Source organism: Microchirus variegatus (genome assembly GCF_963457635.1).
Source record: "Microchirus variegatus genome assembly, chromosome: 9".
In the NCBI taxonomy this organism is placed as follows: domain Eukaryota; kingdom Metazoa; phylum Chordata; class Actinopteri; order Pleuronectiformes; family Soleidae; genus Microchirus; species Microchirus variegatus.
This window is the reverse complement of record NC_139810.1, coordinates 12,246,896-12,272,719: the sequence shown is the minus strand read 5'-3', so window position 1 is coordinate 12,272,719 and position 25,824 is coordinate 12,246,896.

Sequence of the window (25,824 nt, the reverse complement as noted above, 5' to 3'; positions counted from 1 at the left end):
GTGTTTTTCTGCTTAGTGAGTGGGCTTAATAAATTCAGTTCGCTCACCCAACGCTGTTGGGTCTTAAAGCTGCACTCACATGGACTCCAGCTGGTAAGCGAAAGAGGAGCAGGTCAAAGACCGAGCTGCAGGAGATGGGTTTGTAATGGGGCAAGGCATCAGTCGAATGTTCCAAAAAGGGTCAACGTGGAAAAGTAAGTTTGTGGTTTAGCATGATAGAAACAAGAGAGGGGGTCAGTCATTGCAACATGCAAGTGCAGACATGTGCATTCATTATTCTTAGATATTAACATACAAGTCAATCATTTTGGGATCAATGCAGCTGACTTTAATTGCACCACCGTCCAAAATAAACCCAACAAAAAATGCTGTGGATTTAGACCACACAAAATCTATTGTACTACTGTCTGCCTGAGCTGGAAATGAGAAAAGACTGCTTTGCTTTCTCTCGTGGCATTAATGTATTTTCCATGTATGCATGTTAAATTATGATTGCTGAACCACGGGTCACTGCAGATTTCAGTGAGATGTATCATGCAAATGCAGGAAAGTTGCTCCTCTTTGCACACAGCGCCGTATATTATAACCTTGTTTGAGGGTTTGCATCTGAAGCAGAGATCAACAGTGTAACAGAGGCAGACTCCAGACGAGACATCACATCAAACCTCCTTTTGACTTTCCCTTTTTTCCCCTATCCCTCTCCTCCTTGTCTACTTATTTATTCCAATCTCAGAACACCATGTTCTCTGAGAATATTTCACTTGAATATTTCACTACATACTCTCTCCCACACCCATCTCTCTTCTCCACTCTCTGTCTGCAGGTTATAAAATTTATTTATTTCCGGAATTATTTTTTTTTTGGGGGGGGGGGGGGGGAATTACAGCAAAATGGCTACAGCTGTAATCAGAGGATAAGTAGCAGCCGACATGGCAGGTGTTTGAGGGGAGATAAGGCGAGAACTATTGTGAGACTGTGCCTCACTTCCATTTAAATGTTTTGGGGGTTTGACTTCGTTGTTTGATTTGTTACCTACAGCTTCCCTGTGAGCTGTCAGCGGGGAGATAGCAATTTTTCCCCTTAATGTGGTTTTCTAGGGCTGTGTTTGTGCCGTCCTTCAGATGTTAGGGGTTAGATTTGGGGGGGGGGGGGGCGTTGTACGGTGCGGTGCCATGCAGAGCAGCAGTTGTCAGTGGCCTTGTTCATTATGCGATTAAAATAATGTGTGAGGAAATGCTCAACAGCGACCTACGCGTCGACATAATTATCCCAGGGTGTGCTTTATTTTTGTACACACTAAACCTATTTGATTAATTTCCACATGTCAGCAACAGGCGGACGCTGAAAGTGAAAGTGTGTCTGCAGCTGCTGAGTCACAGCAGTGGTGAAGAATTACCACCGCAGTGCAGACAACAACGAGACATTAATGAGCTGTAAAAACATTATTTACATTCAATATCTACAAATGACATATATGGGAGAGAGGAAGAGGAGGAAGAGGGTAAGCTCACCTTAACTAACACTGACTATGTTTTGCTTCCCTATCCAGGAGAAAAATATCATAATTTTATGACTTAAAGGGACACTGTGTAGTATTTATGGGTTTATATAACCCAAAATCCACTTTTTTATACATAATATGTGCTCCTGCATTGTCTAGTCGCTGTATAATAGTTTTTGTTTCATTTTCGTAGTGTTTCAAAAAGTCATGTAAAATAACATGGTCGCGGGCCGCGGTTGCATTGCCACTGTTAGCAGCGAGACGCCATGTTTCTACCGGAGCCTGTAAGGACAAACGCGAGAGAACAAATCAAGCGTCGCTTTACTTGTAGCGGAAGTCCCGCCTCCTCTCTCTCCGCTTCGTCTGCTACGGCCTCGGTAGCTCGCCCTCTCCCTCGCCTCACGAACCTCATCTGCTGACACGGCGAAAGACAACGAGGACGACATTTGACCATCTGAGGATACCGTAGCGCTCAGGGAAGGGAGGGGGTGAGCAGAGGAGCAGTTCTTTGTTGTGAATTTCAGCCTCTCCTCTAGATGTCACTATAAACTACTTACTTCACCTTTAATGCATTTCTTACACTATATGGACAAAAGTATTTGGCCACACAGGTTAATTATTGAATTGGGGCTGTTTTTCAGGCTCTGGGCTCGGTCCCTCATCTCCAATATACACAATTAACACTTCAGCATAAGACATTTTGGACAATGCTATGCTTCCAAGTTTGTCGCAACCGTTCAAGGAAGGTCCTTTTCTATTCCAACACGATTGTGCCCCAGTGCACAAAGCAAGGACTATAAAGACATGTTATGTCGTGTTTGGTGTGGCGCGCAGAGAGCCCTGACCTCAACCTTATCCAGCACCTTTGGGATGACCTGGAACAGAGTTTGGGTGAGCCAGGCCTTCTGGTCCAACATCAGTGCCTGACCTCATAAACGTTCAACAGAAATTCACATAAAAATCTTCCAGTGAGTGTGCAGGCTGTTGAAGAAGGTCTGCAAAAGGAGGTCCAACTCCACATTAAAAGTACAGTAGATTTATTTGATTACGTCACACAACAGTCCGTGTCAGCATCCAAATACTTGTATCCATATAGCGTAGCTCCTTTACCTTATTTGCCCCTCATCACTTCAAAAGCAGGAGGAAACCCATGCATAGGGGTTGGTTGACGCACGTGAGGGTATGTGCCCACACTCATGGACTGACACAATGACGGACAGAGGAAAGCGCACACACGCACACACACACACTTGTCTCACAGGAGACAGTTGTTAATTATATCACAGTGGTGTTTTGTTCCATCGAGTCCTCCAGAGAAGCTCGAGCCAACGTGTTCATGTTTGATTTTGGCTGCACTCTGAAAACTGTTTCCACTGTGCCCTTCATCCTCCATTATTAAGCCAATAAAGAAATGTGTGTGTGTGTGCATGTGTGTGCTGGGGGTGGTGGCAGGGGTGCCTCCCTTGAAGCTGTGACTGCTGCACAGTATTCTCATTTTTATTAGCTCCCAAGACACAATGGACGCCAAGAGAAAACATCAGAGCCCCGCACTGTCTTCCCTTTTGCTTCCTTTCTTTTAAATTAAAGTGATATCTCATTGCTGTACAATAGAGCAGCTGTCTAACAGCTGGGAAATGAAGAGGAATGATTGCGTGGCCTGCCATTATCATTCCTCTCCATTTGTAATGTCTATGAAAATGTTCTGTGAAGGTCAAGGTTATCCAGGTTGTAAATACTGAGTGTACTAATTCCTAAGTTTCTCTCAGGCTTCCTGATCCTGACTGATCGACTGGTGGGGAGGGATATTGGATATTGTAACTCGTGCCTCGTGATTATAAAGGTCGTTCATGTCATAGCGTAAGTTAGTATTCTTGACTGTCATGACAACAATATTTAGAGTTGTGGAGCACAGGTTTGAGCCAAGGAAGTAGAAGTAGCAGGTAGCCACCAGGGGGAGACTCTGCTGTTTGCGAAAATAACTAGTCAAATTGTAAAATGAGCCTAATGATTAGATTTTGTATTATTCTTTATCTTTTCCTTCTTGATTCATGTCAGTGAAGATTTCACTGGGTAGTTAATGCTTTGGATCTTCTTCAATAGAACAGTTTTGAAAATTGTGTTCCAATTTATTTTTATGTTTTTACTTATTTATTTTTTTTATTCCAAACACACACACAAAGAAAATACCAAAGCATGAATGAAAAGGAGCAGAAAGAAGAATAATCTTATATTACCTGCCCCCATTACACGAGATGTAAACAAACAAAACACAAATCTAATACAGTTGAAATGAAACAAGCCTCTTTATATATATTATTCTTTGAACATGTTGGTTTTAATTATCTCTTTAAATGTTAGATGTAGTTTCTTTGGCTTTTCAAGATTATTTCATTCTGATTCAGTTTATTTATTTATTATTTTATATTATTTTTTATTTTATCTCTGTTCTTTTTAAATCATAATGACTTTCTCTTTTTTTTATAATCATTTTCTTCCCTGACTATTGCAATATTGAGCTTATTACATGATTTGCAAAATATTATAATCTACTAATCAAATTTTAACATAATGTGGATTATTCTCTGTATTTACAACTACATCCATTTCTTACATAATAGTCTATGGTCATAAAGCAGAGGAAAAAAATTTTTTTTTTTACAACCAGGTGTAACATGCTTGGGCTGCTTGTCGCCCTAGATACGTACTCGAGTCATTTTAGAATTTATTTTGCTAATAAATTTGCACCAATGTTAATAAAGAGTTTCCAAAAATGATTCATTACATCATATTCTCTCGCTGAAAACATTGAGTCTGACCATCTGTTCACTGTTCTCTCATTAAAGGATACTTGGATATTGGCCTTTTAACCTTTTGCAGCACACTCATGACCTTTCTTCCACAACTGAACAAGATTAAATGATGTGTAAATGCGGAAGCGGCGAGGAAGCGGTTGACAGTGTCGCGGCACTACAAACAAATCCTAAGTGTCAGGGATGCTTGCCATGCAAATCTAACATGCATCCCCTCTCTTTGTTCCCACCCCCCAGCCCGAGTTCTTTTTAATCCCGATTCCTCTGAAGTCGCTGCGACAAAGACAAAGGTTTGTATTTAGTTGGCAGCCCTTCCCTGATCTGCTGCCGCTAATTGACACGAGCAAGATATGAACGTCTGTGAGAAGGCAAACATGTCATGAAACTTTCATGATCAAACAACGTTGGCTTTGGCGTCTGACACTTTGTTTGCGGAGAAAGCACATGCGCTGTTTTCTCTACGAGGCCCCGACTTTGCTGAAATGACTTACGTTCGCCATCGTTTTGAGGTCGTGAACGCGAGTTGTATGGAGTTCGTGAAGATCTGTGTTTGCTGTGCACGCGTCTGCAAGATGTTTCTCTACCTCAATCAAAACAGCGAAAAAGGAATACAGCGCAGGTCTGTTCAGGTGTGACCGTGTGTGTACTGAAGTAGGAGATGGGTCCCACCTGCACTAACCTCAAAAAGTAATCTTCAGCAAGGCAACTTCTCCTGATGAAGGAGAGCAAGATTTGGTTCCACATCACCAGACTTCTTCACCTAAGTAACTCTATTACTTGATCTCCACCTCTGACTCCTCTCTATGTTTCTCTCACCCTCCACAAGCTCGAGCTCCTCTTCTCTGAAACCTCTCTGGACTCCTCTAAAGAAGCTCATCCAAGAGTCTGCGCAAAACTGGATCCTTTTTGTGTGTTTGGAGTGGGGGAAGCGGGGGTTGTGTGGGTGTCTCTTTTGAGACTCTTTGATTCGAAACTTTACATCTTTTCCCCCTTTTTCACATAAAGTTCGAGTGCTCTTCAACTGGAGCTGTCTGGAGTTCTTCAAATGATTCTTTGGACTCAGCGTTGGTGGAGGACAATCAAAGCAAGAGTCTTCAACAGTTTGTGCACGATACACACACACACGCACACGCACATCTGAACCCTATTCAAACACAAGAGAAAGATGTTCAAGTGCAAGAAGGAAGGATGGATAGAACGAAAGAAAGACGAAACATTAACAACTAGCAGCTAGTAGCAGGTCGAGCTGAGCCAGAAATACCTGCAGCCAGTGAATCATTCTAGCATTTCTGACGATTTGGTCAATTAGACGTGGAAGCTTTGTCGCTCTGTGACGCCATTTCAGAATCGTCTTCTTCTCTCAGCAAATGAGTAACAAATCGAGAGCTGAGCCAAGCTCACAGCGAGAGGCTCCCACCGTGATACTTTTCTTTCAATTTTTTTTGCCACGACCTTGTTTCGCGAAACATCTCCGCATTCTTATTTTTGGCTGACCGATGATTCTCTGAGCATTAAAATATAATATGTTTTTTCCTAAAGTGTGTGCTTTCTCCTCTGTCCTCTTCTTCTCACTGCCGTTCACACCCACACTGTGTGTATTTGGCTCCTAACAGTAAAGACGCTTTTAATTAGTCGCTTTTCTGTAATTCATCAGAGGCATTGTGACGCTGCCGAACGTGTGAGGTAAAAAGGTGTGTGAGGTGATCCTCACTTTGTCAAGAGAGATGAGAGAAAACGTGTGTGTGTGTGTGTGTGTGTGTGTGTGTGTGTGTGTGTGTGTGTGTGTGTGTGTGAAAGAGGGACGTTGAAGTAGAAGATGTAACTATACACAAGAGAGAACGAGAGGGAGTGGAAATCACTCAGCTTTCCTTCGTTAGAAAGCTTGTACACCTGTCGAGCGTTCGCAATTAGCGGCCATTACTCGCGGTTGTTGTTTGTCCATAAACGCTGCATCTCTCTATTATCAGAGCAGACACTGTAGCACCAGAATGAAGTGATTCTACATGCTCTGACACACACACACACACACACACACACACACGCTTTCCTCTTGTTTCCGACCTCAGCAGGAGTGACAGTTTAACTGGCAGAGATGTTGGTTTAACACACGCCAAGGATGTTGCAAGCGGAAAAGGGATGAGGGAGATAGGGAGGGAGGGATGTTGGGGTCAGGCCTGCCTCCTCTCCAGTTAATTGGCCTAGCTTGTAGTGTGTGCTTGACAGATTGAATTATCAAGCTGGCTCCACGGTCTGCAATCCCCCTGCGGTATATCCTGGTTGACTATTAATGACCGGGCTGCAGCAGCCTCCTCTGTTCTCCCCGGCTGTTCTCTCTGTCCTGCTCTCATATCTCCCCTCGGTGCTCCCTTATTTAAAACCCTTAACCAGAGGATATCTCCATGTCTGCCTGTCCCTGTCCGTGCTGCTGGACACCCTTTGGTCTTTCAACATTTTACATTCAAACTTTTTTTTTTTTTTTTTAAGGTGAAAAGTTGAACTTTTCCCTTGAGCGTTTAATCGACACAGCACGCCCTCCCTCTGTGTTTTTTTTTTTCACCTGGTAAAGTCTTGATGAAAAGGTACGGCCAGAGCAAAAGCTGCAGATAATAACAAACAGTTGAAACAGGATGCGGGTTAATCTCCACTCGCTCTGCTCGCTATTGTACACTCTGTTCTAATGAAGAATCAGCAAGGGTGAAATAGAAATGGCAGAGGGAAAATTGCTGAGTTCATTATGCTCCGTGTCCGGAAAGCTCCACTACAAAGGCAGGCCTTCAACAATGCTTAATTTCAGTATACATTTGCTGCCTGACTGGTTTACTCATTATGTTTCTTTTCTGTTTAAAATTTGTTTTACTGCATTTGCTTTATTTCAGCTAGTTGAGCCACACAAAGGGTAATGGGAGAGTGTTTCTGTATGAGAGTGCATAACAGTGGATAATACCGGGCCGTATATAACTTGGCTTTAATCAATACAGTTATGTACGAGGAACAATGGATTGTGTAATTTCATGTAAGTGGAAGTGGTTGTCAGTATGGTTGAATGCAGAGACACTGCAGTTCCTAGCAGTTGTAGCATAGTGGTTTTTGGTTGCGTTTGGGTACTTTTTTCTTTTATTTTTGGCCTGAAACTTCCAGATAAAAGTTAAAAAAAAAATATCGGAATAAGACTTTTTGAAGATATTTCAGTCGTTAAACTTTTTTTTACCCAAGATGTTACAAGCCCTGAAACTTTAAAATTGAAATGTGAAAAAGTAATGTCACACATTTGTCTAATCTGTATGCCATACATTTATTTTTGCTGTCCACTGCACATGGGGACCAGAAATTGGATTGGGTTTGTTTGAATAATTAAATTGTAGATGATGCCAATACTCAGGAGAGAGATAAATACAATTTATAACCAAAGAAATCTGTGTTGCGAGTGACCTGAACTCCAAAAACTATAACACAGAGTTATTGACACGACCTAAACTGCTTTCAGAGAAACTGAACTCTCTGGACATTGTTGGGAGGGGATGTACAGTATGTGTGGAAAAATGTCTGCAGAATTACCTCTGGTGCCAGCTACCTACTATGATCTTTGGTTAATGTCTGAGTGAGCTCACGTTATTATACAGCAGGAGAAAATGCACAGTGAGTGACTAAATGAGTGTGTGTGTCCTGTTTCCTGGACACTCAAACCAGGTGCCTTGCTTCAATCCTGGATCCATTGATTCTCCTGCTGTTGTGAACATGTCTCACTCAGACAAAAGTCCCTGTGTGTTTGCCACACAGTATGTAAACAGCAAACTGAAGCCAAATCTCCATTACCTGGAGTTTAAAGTGAGAGTGGCTTGAGAGTAACACAGACATTTACTGATTTACTGCTTGTGTTTTGTTTTTCAAAGACTGAATATAAAAATGGACGTATAGACTTCCTGTTTTCAAAAGAATCTCCTGTTATGAAACCTTGAGTTCCACATTTTGACTGTCAATCACACTGGTATCCACTCTCATGTGCTGAGCTTTGTCATCTGTTTTCCTATAAATGGGAACATAATTCTCATTCACAGTCCGTCCCGTCGAGTGGTCAGTCGCTGTCTGATTTCAATCCGATCACAGAAAACACATTTTAACGCCAGGAGTGGGGGCCAATGTGTTTCTCAATTCACGTTGTCGCAGTATTTGTCTCTGAATGCGGTGCCTGTTGAAATGGCGCTGGCGTTCTTTTGTTTGCATGTGTTTTTGTTGTTGTTGTTGTTGCAGTGTGTTACAAATAGCCCCGCACAAGAAAACCAAAACAATCAACAAGAGTGTTTTTAAGCCTCAAACGTTATTTTAGTGATTCATTTATGTCAGGAAAAGCGTTTTTGTGCTTAACAGAGTCTGTACAGTGTGACCAGCACCTTAACATAATGTGCATTTTCTTTTAAATAACACTTAACACTGGCAATTAAATGACAATGGCATGCTTTTTTTTACAGATATTCAAAGGTCCATTCAGACCAAATTGAAACAAGAACAAAAGACTCCCCTTTGTCCGAGCTGACAAATTTATCCATTTGAAACTGAAGATGGTGTAATGGTGATCATGGTGCGACCTCCTGCTGGGACTAAAACCAGGCTGCCTGCTGGCTTCCTGACAACCCTAGCATTACTGCATAATCGGCGCTTACCATCATTTGCACCAGCAACCTAACACAGAAACAACACACACGTGCGCACAACGCTTGTACTCCCAGATGTCAAAACAAAACACATAATCTTGTGTATGCGGCACAATAATGTGCGCTCTCTCCAGCACTCGTATGTGAGTCGCCGTCTTTTCCGCATGAAGACAACCACAACCCAACCTGAGCCAGAACATGACTCGTAATCCAAACAAGCATCCCTTATTCGCCTACGTGCAAACATTCACAGCTTGTGTGTGGGCCATTGTGAGTGACAGTGAGTAGTAGTGCTGGTTATCTGTGTATCTGCTCATTCGGTATGTGTCATCATAAAATGCCAACTGTGGGAGCCTTTCTTGAAGATAAGATATTGAGAGACGTGAAGGCAAAGCTTACAGACCAACTTCGGCAAACACTTTGTGCGTCAAGATAAATGTGCAGCAGATGAGAGTGTGTGTGTGGCTGAGAAAATAAGAGACAGGAAAATGCAGGAGGAGACATCAAGCGAGAGAAAAGCCCATTCCAATTATCGCCCCAAGCCTGTCCTCGAGACAAATGTCAGATAAGACTTTTGTGCTGATAAAGCCCACTGACCCTCAGGACTTTTGACCCTTTCTCGGACTCTGTAGCACTAAGACTCTTGTTACATTGTTTCTTCTGATATGACGCTGAGCCCAAATTGGAAATGGGATTTATTTCTCAACTGAATTCATTCAAAGGAATGAACCTTTTTCATTTTGAGACTCTTTTGATTTCTGTATGTCTTGGTTTAGTTGAGGTGGCAACAGAGGGAGAACTTCTCTGAAAGAAAACATCTGACCTGCTCAGGTTTAATTCATAGACATGTACAGTACATACAGTACAGTACAAATAGATGTAGGCTACTCTATTAGTTTCAAAACAACCTCTTGTGTGAAGCCTCACAATTGACAGCTGTCAATCACATAATTTATTCATATGCGTTGTACTTTAGTGTCCATTTTCCTCTAAATGGATGTGTTCTACAGAAGTTAAAACTTGCGTTTAAAAAGTTCATTTTGCCATATACTTTTATTTTCTATTTGTAGAAAAAGCAAGTGGCGACACCTCCTAGATGCTAAGTGTTACCTCCCTCTTATGGCGCTTTTCCATTATATAGTTCTAGCGCTACTCTGCTCTACTCTACTCAGTTTGGTATGAGTCACATGGTTTTACATTACTATAGTACCTCCTATCGCACGATTACACCGAACTGCTGTGGCGTCGTTTTATGCGCTACACACAAACTGTATGCCAGTGACGAGCAAAGCAGTTCTTTCTGGTGTATTGAATCATTAGAATCAGTAAAATAAAAAAAAAAGATTATGCCAGCACTTCAGCATGACCGGAGCGCAGACTCCCACTCACAGTCACTGAATGGAAACACCGCTCAGGGTTGTGATTCGGCTCATGATCGGCGGCTGTCGGCAACGCTGTCGCTAAAAACACCAGACTTGTGTCGGACGTTGTGCTCATGACCCTTCCAGTGATGACACTCTCTGACTATTCAGTGGTTGGCAGTTGTGTGTTGATGTCACATTTTAGCTCGATTGAAACTCACCAGAGCAGGTACCAAAAAGAGCACCAGGTATTATTCAAGGAGCTCGCCAGTGTCGCCGGAAGAAGTAGTCACATGCAGTGATAACTAACGCCGTTACTTGTTTTAGTAACGAGTAATCTAATTGATTACTCTTCTCATTGTTGTAACGCCGTTATTATTACTGCCAAAAAATGTGTCGCGTTACTTTATTGAAGGCAGTTGTTTTACATCAGAAATGTAGTTCTGTCCTTGGTGAGGGTGGGGGCACTAGACAATCGCAATAGTGACTACGATTGGCTGAGGTTGAGTAAAATTCTATGGTAAGCCAATCAGAGGTGATGTTGGGCAGGTGCTAGTCTTACTCACAGGTCACGCTGCGCGCAGCAAAGGTTCGCAGTAGAAACAGGAATGGTGAGCCCAAGTACAGTACTTTCCGAACTATAAGCCGCTACTTTTTTCACACGCTCTGAACCCTGCTGTTTATGTAACGATGCGGCTAATCTATAGATTTTTACGGGCTAACGGCTTCCACCGGGCGCTCGAGCAGGAAGCGCAAGAGTGAGACAGAAGAAGACTAATGCTAAGAGCAACTTCTGCTCAAGTCTGCCAGTGGATCCTGACAGCGTGCGGCAGTGTGAAAAAGATCCACGATCACCAACTGGTTTGGAAAGGCTTGACTGCTGCGTGATGAAGAGAACGGCACACGCACAGATTCGCCTCGAGAACGAAAGAGAGACTTTGAAAGTGTCTGACGAAGTCATTCTGAGGCTGTTCAAGTCCGACACTGAAGAAGACCACTTCAGTGGTTTTAGTGTGCAGGAGGAAGATGAAGATAGCGATCAATGACTTTTCTGGTCAGCTGGTTATTATTATTTTTTTTTTTAACAGCTGTGTTACTACTGTGTACGTACAGTGTCGGCTGTTTTTTCTTTCTAATTTAACCGAAGAGTAAATCTTTTGATTATTTATTGTTGGTCCATTGCTTAACAAACAATTTAATTGTGTTTAGTTGTGGCCTGTTGAGGTGCAATAAATAAGTTCAAAAGTTCCAAAACATACATTGTGTTATTTTTATCAATCCACTCTATAAGCATACTAATTATAATATCTACAATAATCCATCATATTTTGTTGGATGCTAGTCTCACTTTCCCACAGCAAAGTTGAAATAATTAAGAACGCAATTAGGTAATTAAGTTCCGTCAAAGAGGGGTGGAGATGGGGTCCAAATTATTTGACAAATGAGTATTTAAAAATTACTTGAAAGTAATGCAATAGTTGATTTGTAACTCAGTATCTACTTTAGATACTTTCTGGGAGAAGTAACTAGTACTCTAATTAGTTACTTTTTAAAGTAACTTGACCAACACTGGTCACATTGCTGTGGCTGTAGAGGAAAAAGTGTGGTTTGACAGTGTGGGCTGTCAAAGGATGGCATGGGGCCTCCAGTGTGACACACACACCATCCAGGTCTGATCAGCTTGTGGTGGGCCAGCCTCGGATGAGGGTGAATTGTGATAAAAGGCCGTAACACGCAATGAACACGAGGTGCACAACTGATGATGTGTCATATTAGCGGTGCTATGTGGTCATCAAGCATCCCACCCAACCATGCTAACTGATGTGCTGATACCGGGATTTTAGCAACCAGTCCTTCTACGGGTTGTTATCTCTAATGGAAAAGAAAAAAACAAGTGTATGTATATGCAACTTTCAGGTAACCAGGTAACCCAAATCTGAGTGAAACGGACGTCATTGTATTCACCAGGACAGCACATAGAGATAACTATGTTTCTAAATTTGCCAGCTCATCATATTTGTTACGAAAAGAGGAGTTAAAGGTGCAGTTCACTGATGGAATCTATGGTAGATTGAGCCACCGATGAGTGAAGAAGAGACAGAAACTTTTAATTCAGAGACGCTGAAATCAATTTGTTAAATAATGAAATATTTCAACCATGAAAAAGGCTTTTCTGTGACTTGTATAATTAATGCAGAATGAGTCGATGAACAACTTTTGAGGGAGGGAAGGAAAAAAAGAAGAAGAAAGAAATGGGATAAAATAAAAGAATGTTGCAAATAAAACTCAGGCAAAGTGCTATCTGATATCTTAATGAAATCCAAATTTAATTAGGCTTTCTTGTACCATATTGCAAACTTGATGGAATTCTCTCAAAAAATGTTTAATTAAAAAGATGCATTTGCTATTGAGTATGGGCAGTTTATAGATTAACTGTGCACACTGTGCTTTGAATGAACAAACCACTTTAAACATTATGCTTCTGTCTCCAAATGATGTTGGATCCAGGTATAAGATGAGGTCATACAGGCAAACCCAACCATAAAGAGCTAAATTATGGTCAAAACACACAAACAATATATTTTAATTAAGTATGTAAAGATACACTCAACGCACGACTCGATACAGTTCACGATTTTTTTGTTCACGATACGATTTTCTCACAATTTTTTTTTTAATCAAAATGAGCTACAGACAAATTATGACCAAATAAAATTATCTTTTATTCGTAGGAAAACAATCTTAGAGGTGCTTTCTTTACAGAAACTCTGTAAAACAGGTTGTGTCCTCTTCAAAAGTGCAACTTACATGGTCATCTTAAACAACAAAATACATGAAAAATATCTCCTTTCTTTAGAAACACTCTCACAAGTAAAGGCCACACTATACTTCTCCGACTGCGTAATGCGTTATCTGCCTGCGTAACCACGGAGACCCCTCCAACCATCATACTTCTCCGTCGTGGTGACGGATACGCACTGCAATTTCCCGCCCGATCAGTAGGGGTCGCTACGCAAGGTTGTTGTGCTTTTAGCTACAGTGAGCAATGGCGCCCGAGAGAGAAAGACTGTGGAAGCGGAATAACATTGAAACAGTGGCCGTTTCTCACTTTTCTGTGTCACGGAACGCAGTTTTAAGATAATTTGAGGCGAGAAATTGGCCATTTAGAGTCTAAACATCTGTGTGTATTAAGATATGACGTATTATAGTTTGGCAGCTCACAAGGTGGCGTAACGTTACTTTGCTTCTCACTGTGGTGGCGGCTAAGATGCTGCTGCATGTTGCTCGTGTTGTAGCTATAAGCAGTCTCTTGCAATATTTACATGCTGTTTTGGTTTTGTCTGTCCATTTCTCACTGATTGCATTTGTATATATAGGGAATCCAAAATGCTCGGTGCATCCTCTATCTCAAAGTTGTTGCCTACCGTCGCCACATGTCTTCCCTCACTCTGTGCCCCGTACACCTACGTAGTGACGTGAGTCACCAACCAGTGACTTTTTTTTAAGATAACGTAACCTATTTCTTAAAAAAAAAAGAAAGAAGAAAAAGAACATGTCCTACTTCTCCAGCATTCGCGATTCATTTTTCTGGCAACCGGTGGGAATCGTCACGCATTTGTACTGCAAAGTTACATCCCTAATTGTAATGGTGGACTTCTGATGAAAATGCACTTACACATAATTTGTTTTATTGAACCAAAGACACAAGGTCAGTCATTGTGAGCATAACTTTTGACGAGTGAGCCAAAACTTTTTAAAGTTATGACATGAACTTTTTTGGGCCTCTTTGTCTTCTTCAGATTTTTTGTCACATTTTCAGAGCAACAGGGTGTAACTGTGCTTTGTGCAGTGTTTTGGTCCAACAGTTGAAGATGAAACTGACTACCAATCACACTGCACGACAAAATATGACACTGGAAAGTTACAAGTGCCACCCAAGGCAGTAACTGATCAACCAAAGATGCAAAAAAAACATCAAACTTGGTCGACTGTTATCACCCGCATACAAATAACCTCAAGAAACGTGTATCTGCGCTCGATTGTTCTTCCTTCATCCTTGAAGTACCTGGATGTCTGTCACAGTAACTTGAAATTGAATTTTGAGAACTGAATTTGAATTGTGAGAAGAGAATGTGAAGATATATGGAGTGTTGAATTTTGGATTCAATTTCAAATTATACTATTCAGATTCAGTTTTTCAATGCAATAATTCAAATTAAACAATACAATATCAAATTATGTGATTCACATTAATTTTTTCCAATACAATCATTCAAGTTTAGCAATTGAAATTACAATATACTATGATTCAAATACTGGCACATATTTCAGCCCATAAGTTTCATTAAACCTGTCAAAACATAATTAAGTATGGTTGAATAGTTGAAGCATTGTGGAAAATTGTCCAAACCATCACACAGTGTTGTCTCTTTTATTTTTGGTTGTTTTCTTTGGGTATGATGTTTTGCTTTCAAAGTGACACTTTGACAGAAGGTGCTTGTCTGTTTGGGCCTCCTGGTGTGGACGTCCATTAGAAATGGTCGTGTGGATCCTCATTTGGTCTTATTAAGAGGAGAGCTATTAAAGTGGCTGAAACTGGATGTGCGTGTGGTTTTCACATCTCAGCTTGATCCATAGAAATGAGCCTGTGTTTGTTTTGATCTTTTTTGTTCAAACAACTATCAAGTTAGCATTTGAAACTCTCTCTCTCTCTCTCTCTCTCTCTCTCTCTCTCTCGAGCTGTGTGCTTTATGTTTGTTTGTGAATGATTTGTTTGCACTATACGTCCTTGAAATGTCTTGGCAAAACCATCAGACGTTACCGGATTCTGAAAGATCTCTTCTCAGATTTCGTATCATTGGCACCACTTCCTAAGGTCCCACTTTTTACTTACATTCCAGTGTACCTTCACAGAGCTATCAAAGCTCACGCTGATGTTATTTAATGTTGTTGTTCACACCGAACACCTCTTGAACACCCAGAATCGCTTCAGCATCTCATAAATTTTAGATATAATTTGTTGCCTTTCCTCCAATTCTCCGCCACAACAACCCCCGCTCCCTCGTGTAGCAATGTTGTTGTTTTTTGTGTATCTTTTTGATTATGTATTAATATGCACACATTTTCAGTTTATAGCTAGAAGGAAACGAGTAGACATGAAAAAATAGAGAGGGACCATGGTGACGATGTAGACCATGGTGGTGCTTCTGAATCCAGTGTGACCCAGGTATCAAAGGATGAGAATGTATCTTTTTTGGAACATTACTCTTGACAGCAGATACTAGATACAGCAGTAAAACAGTGTCCTTCTACTTCCCTTTGCTGTCTTCACTGGAAAAGCAATAGCCAAGCACAAGTGAAACGGCACTGAACAAACGATGACTCATATGATTATTATGTTGCCTCAGAGATTATTCACATGCAGCTGCTTGAGAGAGAATTCAGTCATTCTTTATTGTAGTGAAGATTTAATATTGATAAAATGCATCATTTTGCTATTCAGTCACAAATAATGACAACGTTAATGTGTTGTGAGTTAATTCAGTACTTTATAGAAGCGTTTTGTGCTGCTTTTGCTGAACACAGGCTGCTCAGATTTTCAGTTAAGCTAAACACTCCCTGCATTGCACTCCAGAGGAACAGACGGTTGTTGTATTTCAGCAGTTTTAATCAATGAAATGTGAAACTGCAGAGCAGAACATAGCATAAACTTAATAGTTGCATTAATATGCAAGTTGAGTAGTTAGCTAGTAAGTTAACATCATGACTAGCATCCTGACAGATGGTGGCTTACATGTGGATAAGGCATGGATGTATTATATGAACTGGATAGAGCACCGCCCTTTTGGTTGAGTTCATTCCAATGAAGCTGCTCACCCAGCGCATAATATGCCAAAAACGTTTCTTACTTCTGCATTTATTTCCGGGTTATGGGGCCCATAGAGCATGCACAGTAGTGTCAGTATCATAATGCCTCTCGGCTATGTGAACGAGCCGTCCCTGAACAGCGAAAGGCATGATGGGGGCATGCTAATGACGTGCGCTTAGGCTTTAAACCATGGATTTGTAAATACATGCAAAACCAACGACAGTGAAGTGAATACAGTAAGCTGAAAAGTACAATGACACAGTTAAAGATTAAAACGATCAATAAAAATTGTTTGGTAACGCTTTCTTTTACAGTCCCGTAATTACCATGTATTTACCTGGTAAATTCATGGTAACACAAAAGTGTTACTAGGTAATTACCAATGGTAATAAGAAAGAAAATACAGTGAAACTGTTGCCAAAATACTGGGCATTTACCTGGTAACTATATAGTAAATTATAGTGTGTTATTGTGTAACTACTGCTGTTAATAAGAAGGTATGTACAGCGAAACTATGGCCTAAATGCTGGTATCTATATGGTAAATTTTAGTGTATTATTGGGTTATAAACTGGTAATAAGCAAGTACCTACAGTCCCCTAATTATTAGCTATTTACCTTAGGGGTAACCTAACCCTAACCCAAACTATGTGTGTAATTAATTACATGGTAATTACATGGAAACAAGCTTGACTTTCTTTTACAGTACAGTTTTACTTTACTTACCGAGTACATTACCGTGCATTACCCAGTATTTTGGCTACGGTTTCACTGTATTTACTTTCTTATTACCATTGGTAATTACCTAGTAACACTTTTGTGTTACTATGAATTTACCAGGTAAATACCTGGTAATTAGGGGACTGTAAAAGAAAGCGTTACCAATTGTTTATTTAAATGTCTGTGGCTATTAGTTCATGTGTTGTTAAATCATGTTGTTGTTTCCCTTATGTAATTGTATAATTATTATTAGGAACAATAACAACGTGTTAAAAATATAACTCCCGTTTTATAACTCCCGATTCTTTCACTCAACCTGTTTATCTTCAACTATAATTTGCGTGTTCATCACATTTAACAGTAACTTTATGAACCGATAATGACGATAAAAACAGTTTGAAATAAGTTTGAAAATAAATGCTAGTGAGCGACGAAGAAATACCTAAAACCTACTTTGTCATAATATTTTAGTGTAAATGAAAATTCCTCATTGTCTTCATTTATTCACATTTCTCATACAGTTTTCATGTTGTACGGCTCCCTGACAGCAGCGCCGTTCCCGAGACGCCACATGACCGCGCTTGGCTGTGCTCGTACACAGCTGTGAGGTCACTCTGAGAAATAAGATTTGTCTGGGCTTTTTATGGCCTTTAGAAATGTATATCAAATATGAATTCCCATAAATTAAAAATATAGAATATAAAGATCCATGTCCATGTCTCGATGTGTCCTGTGGACACACTTTTACAGGCGTCTCTTTTACTATTGTGGTCAATGGGAATTGCTTTTTGGGCCCCATGGGATTTTTTGTGGCAGTACCAAGTGTGGCCACAATGTAAAAATTGTCTTCAAGGCAGAGGGTGCGGTGCTCTATCCAGTTCATATTATGTATCCATGGGATAAGGTCACAACATAATTAGGTGCTATCTACATCTACCAGCTTCACAAGCTCTGGATGTCCTCTCAAGCTCCATCAGGTCAGATGGGAAGTGTCTGTCTGCTTTGGTCGAACCACTCAAGGTCTCATGCCCCTCAATAATTATTTTTTCTGCGTTTGGCTGCGTTCATCCTTCTGCCAGTTCTGGCCCAGTCTCTGTGTCACTGTTGCCGCCCAAACAGCAAGAATCTACCACTACCATATATCACCATATGGTTGGTATTAGTCAAGTGATGATCAGATTCCTAATAAAACATGTTTGTGAACTCCAGGTGGGCTTCCATGTGCCTTTGACTCAAAGTCGCTTCAGTTTATTGTTTCTACATTAAAGTCTGACTGATGGGGTGCTGGTGAGATGAACACTAAAAGCTTTGAAAATGGTTTAGAAATCCTCGCCCTGATTTATTGCAGAGGTCTACAGAGAGTTCCTTGGACTTCACGACGTGGCTTTTTTAAACTGACATGCAGTGTAAACTGTGGGATCTTACACAACAAAATAATTCATCACATCACCTCAGCAAACGTCTGATACCAGGTAAACACATAGATTTTGTCTGCTTCTAGCAGCTCCACAGCTGCAACAATTTCTTTTAAACAAAAAAACCTCCTGTTATTTTTTGTATTGCATTGTGTTTTTAAAAATGTGTTTGTGTTTTTAAATGTGTCCGTATTGTTTTAGTCTTGACATTTGAGTGTGGATTAATTGTTTGTACACTTTTGTTTGCTGTGTCGATTGCCTTGAAACAGTGGCTGGAGGTTCCCCGCTGATTTTCATTGAATTTAGAGTCTGTGCAAAGCAAATGCAGAGTTTCTCCTCCTCACACATGATTTATTGTATGTTAGAAAACTGGCTGAGAAAAGTTTATTATATATATAATAGTCCTAGATCTAATACTAGTTCCGATAATAGATCTAATAGTTCACCAAACAAGATACCATACCATAAGATACCATCTTGCATTGGAGTCATTGGAGTACCACCATCAAAGTCGAATCTTAGCAATACTAGACATATCTGCACATGACCAGATTTGGCTATAATAAAGGGCTTTTTAAAATGATTATTTTAAATTACAAACTTACATTTTTATTTATAATAAATGCAATTAATGTATACATTTTCTTTTCTACATATATAATAATATATCCATAAATAGGTGTACAAAATGTAAAGGGCTGAATAAGACCGTTTGTATATAGTGTTGAACATACAATAAAACTCCATTAACACTACTGAGATGTTAGTGAGAGCAGACATAGATGGAGCAGGCTTTTTTTTTTAATTCTTCTGCTCACAAACAGATGAACAGATGGTTTGGTACAGTACGGTATAAGGTTTGAAAAGGTTCAGCCCTGGGTAAGGCATGCATTTCGACTGAAAACAGTACTTTTACTTGGTAGGTGGGGTGTGGCCATGGTCAGATGGCTGCGTCATGCATAGTGCGATGATGTACCAGTGCAACAGCAATGACATAAAACCCGACCCATTTTTTTCCTGCTCAGTTTGTGGCTACTAACCACAACTCTCCAACTTCAACATTAAAACATCACATCATCAAAACATTGGGCTGTTAAAGAAGAAAAACACATTTAAGTGCCCACAAACTTAGAAATACCTGCACACATCAACACCCACACATGGACACACATGTGCACAACACCGGAGACAGAGCCTTTTAAAGTAGGACAAAAGAGCACGAGGATCCCCTTTAATAATATGCAGGCAGTTCTCAGACCCAAGCAATAGTGTACACAGCACCCACGGGACCCTATTACCTGTGACACCACTGCACTCCATAACCTTTAAGGAACAAACAGTGACAGAGAGAAAGAGAGAGAGTAGAAAGAACGAGGAGGCAAGAAAGGAAATGGAGGAGGGAAGCCCTGGGGCCGAAATAGAGGGCGGAGCAGTGTGACAAAAAAGACAGAAGATAAGGAGCAGAACGTGGGTGAGACGGATAAGAAGCTGGTGGAAGAGCCATGAAGTAGAAAAGGAGAGAAGGAATGTAGAGAGACACTCCTCAGCAAGAGCGATGGAAGGTCAGAAAAAAGAACAGGTATATGGATGATCCAAGATAAAATATTGAGGGGAAACATTTGCCTTGTTATGAGTGAATTCAGTTTCTCATGCAGTGCACAGCGTTAGCCAGCACTTTGTGATCATTGCTGTTCTAACGCTGGTTTGTCACTGTGTTTATTCCCATTGCTGTATGAACTGTTTAGCTCGTCTGGTTATTTTACACACTTTATCATTAAATATCATTTGCCATAAATTAATGACACTGGGCCACACTTTGCTTTTTCATGTGCAGAGAAAAGCCTGCACACCAGCTTAGTTAGATAGCAAAATGTTTGTGCGCAAGGAATTAAAAACACACACACACACATTTCCATTCCTCATCCATGTCAGTTTTGCCTGGTATAGTATGAAGAAATACAACCTATGCAATCATTTATTGGTTAAAAGTTTGCAATAATAACTCTAACTAACTGTATTCCTTTTACTCACTGCCTTTCAAGCTGTGGCCACTTCTTGGTTTCTGTTGTGGAAACCAATGGACTAGTCCACCAGAAGTAAGTAGAGGGGTTTCTTGGGTGTTTGGTGGGGTAGCCCATTATGACAGGGGTGTTTTATTGTTATTACCTTTAGGGCATTTGTATTGTATTGTATTGTATTTGTATATAAGCAGAACTTTTTTCTGTTCCAAGCCAACAGGTGTATGTTTGTGTATTATGTGTTTTTGTGATGTCATTAAGTCTGTTGTTAGTGGGGCTACAGGTAGCTATGGTCAGTATTAGGCCCATGGATGTATAATAAGAAGTGGATGAAGAAATGTTTTTCCAGTGGCCACTCGTGGTACTGCAACAATAAATACTCATGCGGCCCGAAAAGCAATTTTCCCATTGACCACAATAGTAAAAGAGACGCCTGTAAATACAGTAGGTATTTATAGATCTTTGTATTCTACACGTTCAAAGCAATGAGGCGTCTCGGGAACGGCGCGACTGTCAGAGAACTGTATGATATGAAAACTTTATGGGGAATGTGAATACATCCAGACAATGGGGTGTTTTTCTTTTACATATTTTTTAAAATATTGCAGGTATTAGTTTTTTATTTGTCACTCATTAGCATTCATTTTCAAACTTATTGTCGACATGCTAACGAGCTGCTGTGTCGGATTCATTGAGGAGAGGAGACTGACATGCTGCAGTTTATCACTTTATTCAGTCCTGGACATAGTGACACGGGGCAGATGATGTGTGTGTGTGTGTGTGTGCATGCTCTATGGGCCGCACAACCCGGAAATAAACCAGGAAGTCAGAAACTTTTTTGGCGTATGCGCTGGGTGAGCAGCTCCATACAATTGAACGGAGCCAAAGGCGAGGTGTTCTTTAAATACATCCATGCCTCAGTATAGTAGTGTTGGTGGTTGAAGGAAGTTGTCTGTCTGTCGAGTCTTAGTTGCTTGAAGGGGTACAGCGTAAAAGGCCATATTTATTTTTCTTTTTGTACCGTTTTAGTTTCGAGCTTTGGTGTGCTTTTCTACGGAGCCCCGAAGTTATTCTTTTTTTTTGGAAACTCGAGATCTTGACTTTGAAACTCGAGATTTCCAAAAAAAAAGTTCTTCGTCATTTTTTTTTTTTTTCTCAGGTCACTTGTCAATGTAAAGACAAGAAAGAAAAAGAAAATACAAACTTTGTGTCGAAAACTATCTGCCTGCTTCACTGCTGGCTATCCAGCCACAGTGTTGCTTTTCCTTCCCCCTTTCTTGTATTAGCTTTTCTACAACCATCACTGTGTCATTAAAATGATAGCTTAGACCTTTATCAAACTTTCACTAATGATATTCCTGATATTTTCCTTCTAATTTCCACACAGATCAGCGTGCTGTAATTACAGTATTTCTGTCTGTTCCTTTCAATGTCCTATAATTGGCTTCTTGACACACAGACACTCAATTGCGTGCGCACGTTTTGGTTCACAGTGTATACTTGTGTTCATTACTTCTGGAGTTCTGTGTGTCCTAAGGTCTGTCTGAACATATCATTAAGCATCTGTCAGGGCTTGACTGTGTATTTTATGGAAGTACTAAGAAAGTGTGCGTGTTCCTGTGTGTGTGTAATCATGTGGTGGCAGCTGGAGCAGTAGCTTTCCCGCCACATAATTGTGTACAGTTGTTGAGACAGTCATTACTGTGACAGATGAGCCACGGCTCGTCGTGTTTTTTTTTTTTTCTCTCTCTCTTCTCTCAACAGGCAGATGTCTCCTCTTGATCTCCGTCTGTTGCCTTTTGTCTTTCCACGCAAAGTGTTTGGCGGGATATTCTCCGAGTCAATTAGCTAACGAGCAGCTAACGAGTAGATAAGGCCAATTAAGATAATAGTGATTGTGATGATGGTAATTATGACAATGAGATTGGTGAGCCACCAGGTCAGCTTTAGGGAGAGACAAAGCAAGCATGGATCAGGAGTAGAATAATGAAAAAAAAAAAAACAGACATCTCCTCTAAAAATAATTGGTATAATTGCAATAGTTTGCAATTAAAAGGAGATGCCAAACATCTTTTCTTTTTTTTTTGAGTTTGAAGAGCTGCTGCCATTCACGTTAACTAACACATGTTCTTTGATGGGGAAGAGCTGCGAGCAGTTTGCATGTGCTGACAGATTTTCAAGCTGCAGAGAACAAAGCTGTGCAATTAGCCAGAAAATGTGTGCAAACAAAACACATGCAGTTCAGTTTGAGACCAATCAGGCCCATGTTCATTTGTAAAACTCTGTTTAGAGACAGGAAAATAGTTGGTTTATGTGTGTTCACACAATACTGTGACTGACAGCAGAGGATCCGTCTGGTTTTAAAGTTTTGCAGCCACAGCACCTCAGGGGAAGCTAGAAGATGAGTGTGTGAGTATGTGTTTGGTTAAGCTTTGGGTTATAAGCATTCATTGGTTATGGTTAAGGTGAAGAATAACACTTTGCTAGGCTGTTCAGATGAATGGAATTCAAGGAGTCCCTGAAAGGGTAGCTGTACAAACGTGTAGTTGGTGGGATACACAGAAACACTCACAAGCACACAGGTCCCTTACCTTAACCATAACCAGTTAATCCCTAACCTTAACCTTAACCTTAAACTAACCATAATTCAGATGCCCTTCCCGATGCAATTCACCCATTTCCTAATCTTAACCAGTTCCTCAGAAATTAGGTTCTGCCTCAAAACCAGGTTTTGGTCTCTCTCAGCTCCGCAAAGACAGTAACCACTTCAAGTCAGAAGCTGAGTATATCAAATGCTCATTCTAGTATGAAACACATGATAGTGAGTCTTCCCTTAGCTCTCCTCCTCTTGTTATCCATTTCAGTTTTCCCCCCCTACATCCTCTCTCCAATCTCGTGTGACTAAATCCATCTCCATAGGGTTTTGCACTAGTACCACACGAGACCGGTGTTTATGGACTCCGTGCCAAGGGAAACAGATATGAATTCTGCAAGATAAAACTGAAGGAGAATACATTTGGAGTCTGTGCAGGAGGATGGTGGGAGAGATGTGGGAACAGTGTTTGTTTTTCGTGGTGGAACAAAAGAAACGTCACTTGTGGGAAGAATCAGGCTCAAGAAAACAAAATACTAAAATCCCATGCATTAAATAAATTGATGGATAGCAACTGAACACTCTTCATTGTTTTAGATACAGAATAATGCAGTCCCTTTGTGTCATAAATCAAACAATGGACAATTGGACAAGAGAAAACATAGTGTAAGAAAGGTTTATAGGGGATCGATATGGATGTGAGTGTCATTTTTCTACCACATCACACTGTGCAATCACTTTAATCATGTCACGTGTAATGATAAGTTCAAGCCATAAAGTTATTCTTCAGCTTTAACTTCAGGATAAATGTCAGAAAAGTCACAAGTACTCAGAGAATGTTTGCCTCTGATACAATCTAATCTAACAACTCTACAGCAGATCATTTTCCAGTTATGTATTGGATGAAATACCTTTTTTTCTTTCTTTGGTTGGCACAGGAGTAAACACAATAAGAGTGGAGGGGGAAAAAAGTTAAGATGACCTGAAATATCAAGACTACGAGGCTGGGGGAATTTCCAAAGAGATCTCTTCAATAACAGACAGAGTGACTCCAGTTTCCTGACATTCAAAGAAAAATTGAGCACATGAGGGTCAGCCAAGAGTGTGGTACGGGTAGGGTACACCTTGGACAGGTCACCAGTCACCAGAGTACCTACGCCTACGCACACATGAGAACATGCAAACTCCACACTCGGTCAAACCGGTGACCCTCTTGTTGTGAGGCAACAATGCCAGCCACTATCCATGTGACCCACATGAGGGTCACGGGAGGGAGTTGGAGCCAAACCCTGCTGACATAAGGTGAGAGGCAGATTTTTGGACTGTGGGAGGAAGCCGCAGTCCACAGAGAGACCCAGGAGTAATACATCCATCAATCCATTCTGTACCACTTTATCCACCACAATCTCAGGCGGGGTGTACACCCTCGTCCATCGCAGGGCCAGATATAGAGACAAACAACCATTCACTCCTATGGTCAATTTAGAGTAACCTAATCCCCATATTGCATGTGTTTTAACTGTGGGAGGAAGCCAGAGAACTCCACGCACACATCGGGAGAACATGCAAACGCCACGCAGAAAGGCTCTTGTTCCAACCTGGGTTCGAACCCGGGTATTCTTGATGCAACGGCACAACACTACTACACCAACCGTGCGGCCTGGAGAAATACAAATGTATGAAAATGTCTGTGAGGGAAGATGAGGAGAAACTCAAAAAAACATAAAATGAAAGGATTTTTCCCCCTCCAGGTAAGGAAAGGGCTGACTTTTTTTTTTTTTTTTTTTACCAGAGCACAACAGAACCAAACCACACAGCTGGTGGAGATCTAATAAAAGAGTAGAAGGTAAAGTTCAACTCCTGCAGGTTCTGTTCCTCTGCAGCGATTATCATCCTCCACCACGCTCTGATGACAGATGGCAGAAAGCAGATAGACAGCCTCTGCCTCGACTGTTTACTACCAATATTGCTTTTAAAGAGATCCTGTCCATCAAGGCTCCTGAGCATTTCCAAAGAACCTTCTCCGAAATATGGCGTCTTTATTGTGATGCCTACTGAAAGTGACAACAGCTGGCATTTTCCGGCATTCCCCCTAGCATCTAACTTTGGTATGGATGTAAGTGTTTGCCTTTGGCCTGCTTTCCTTTTCCCTCCGTTTACCCAAATTATTAAATTGTCAGCAAAATGTAGCTTTTTTTTTGTAAAAAAGTTATTTTATTACATGTATGTTACATTTATATATTGATGGATGTTCATATTGACATGATCATTGACCATTTTGCAGATAGGAAGACTTGGTTGATGATAACTATTAATTTGTTATGTGTGGTTACTTATGCACCTTTTTAAGGCTAAAGATCTTGGTGTTTCTTCATCAAAAACACAGCATGGTGTCTTCATCCCACTGTCACGATTACCAAAAATATTGTCCGATGTTTGATCCATAAATGTAATCTTCTGCTTGGCAGGCGTCTCCTGACATCTCGCTTTCTCACCTCAAATGTTCAGTAGTCACAATTGGTGTCAAAAACAAGCGTAATCTGAGAGAAAATGCATACTTAACAGAGCTGTAGTTTGGAAATGCAGTTTAGTCGTGTCGGAACATTTTTTTTTTTTTTGTGAGCCATGGGTTGAACTGTAGGGGTTCGGTTCTGCCTCCTTAAATCAATTTCCGAGGATCCTCACTTCAGGTGATGGAAAGCCAATCTGTCAGTTAAAATCAGCCACGCAGGGTAGCCAATCCCCCCGAGGACCCTTCCACCTTTCTATCATACAACAAACTCTCTTCACTGTTCTCCTGTTCTTAGCTCATTCTGGGGCAAATAGACTCTAAAGACAAGCTCTTATCTCATCCTTTAAAAACCTCAGCGTAATTGTCCTCCTTTGCTC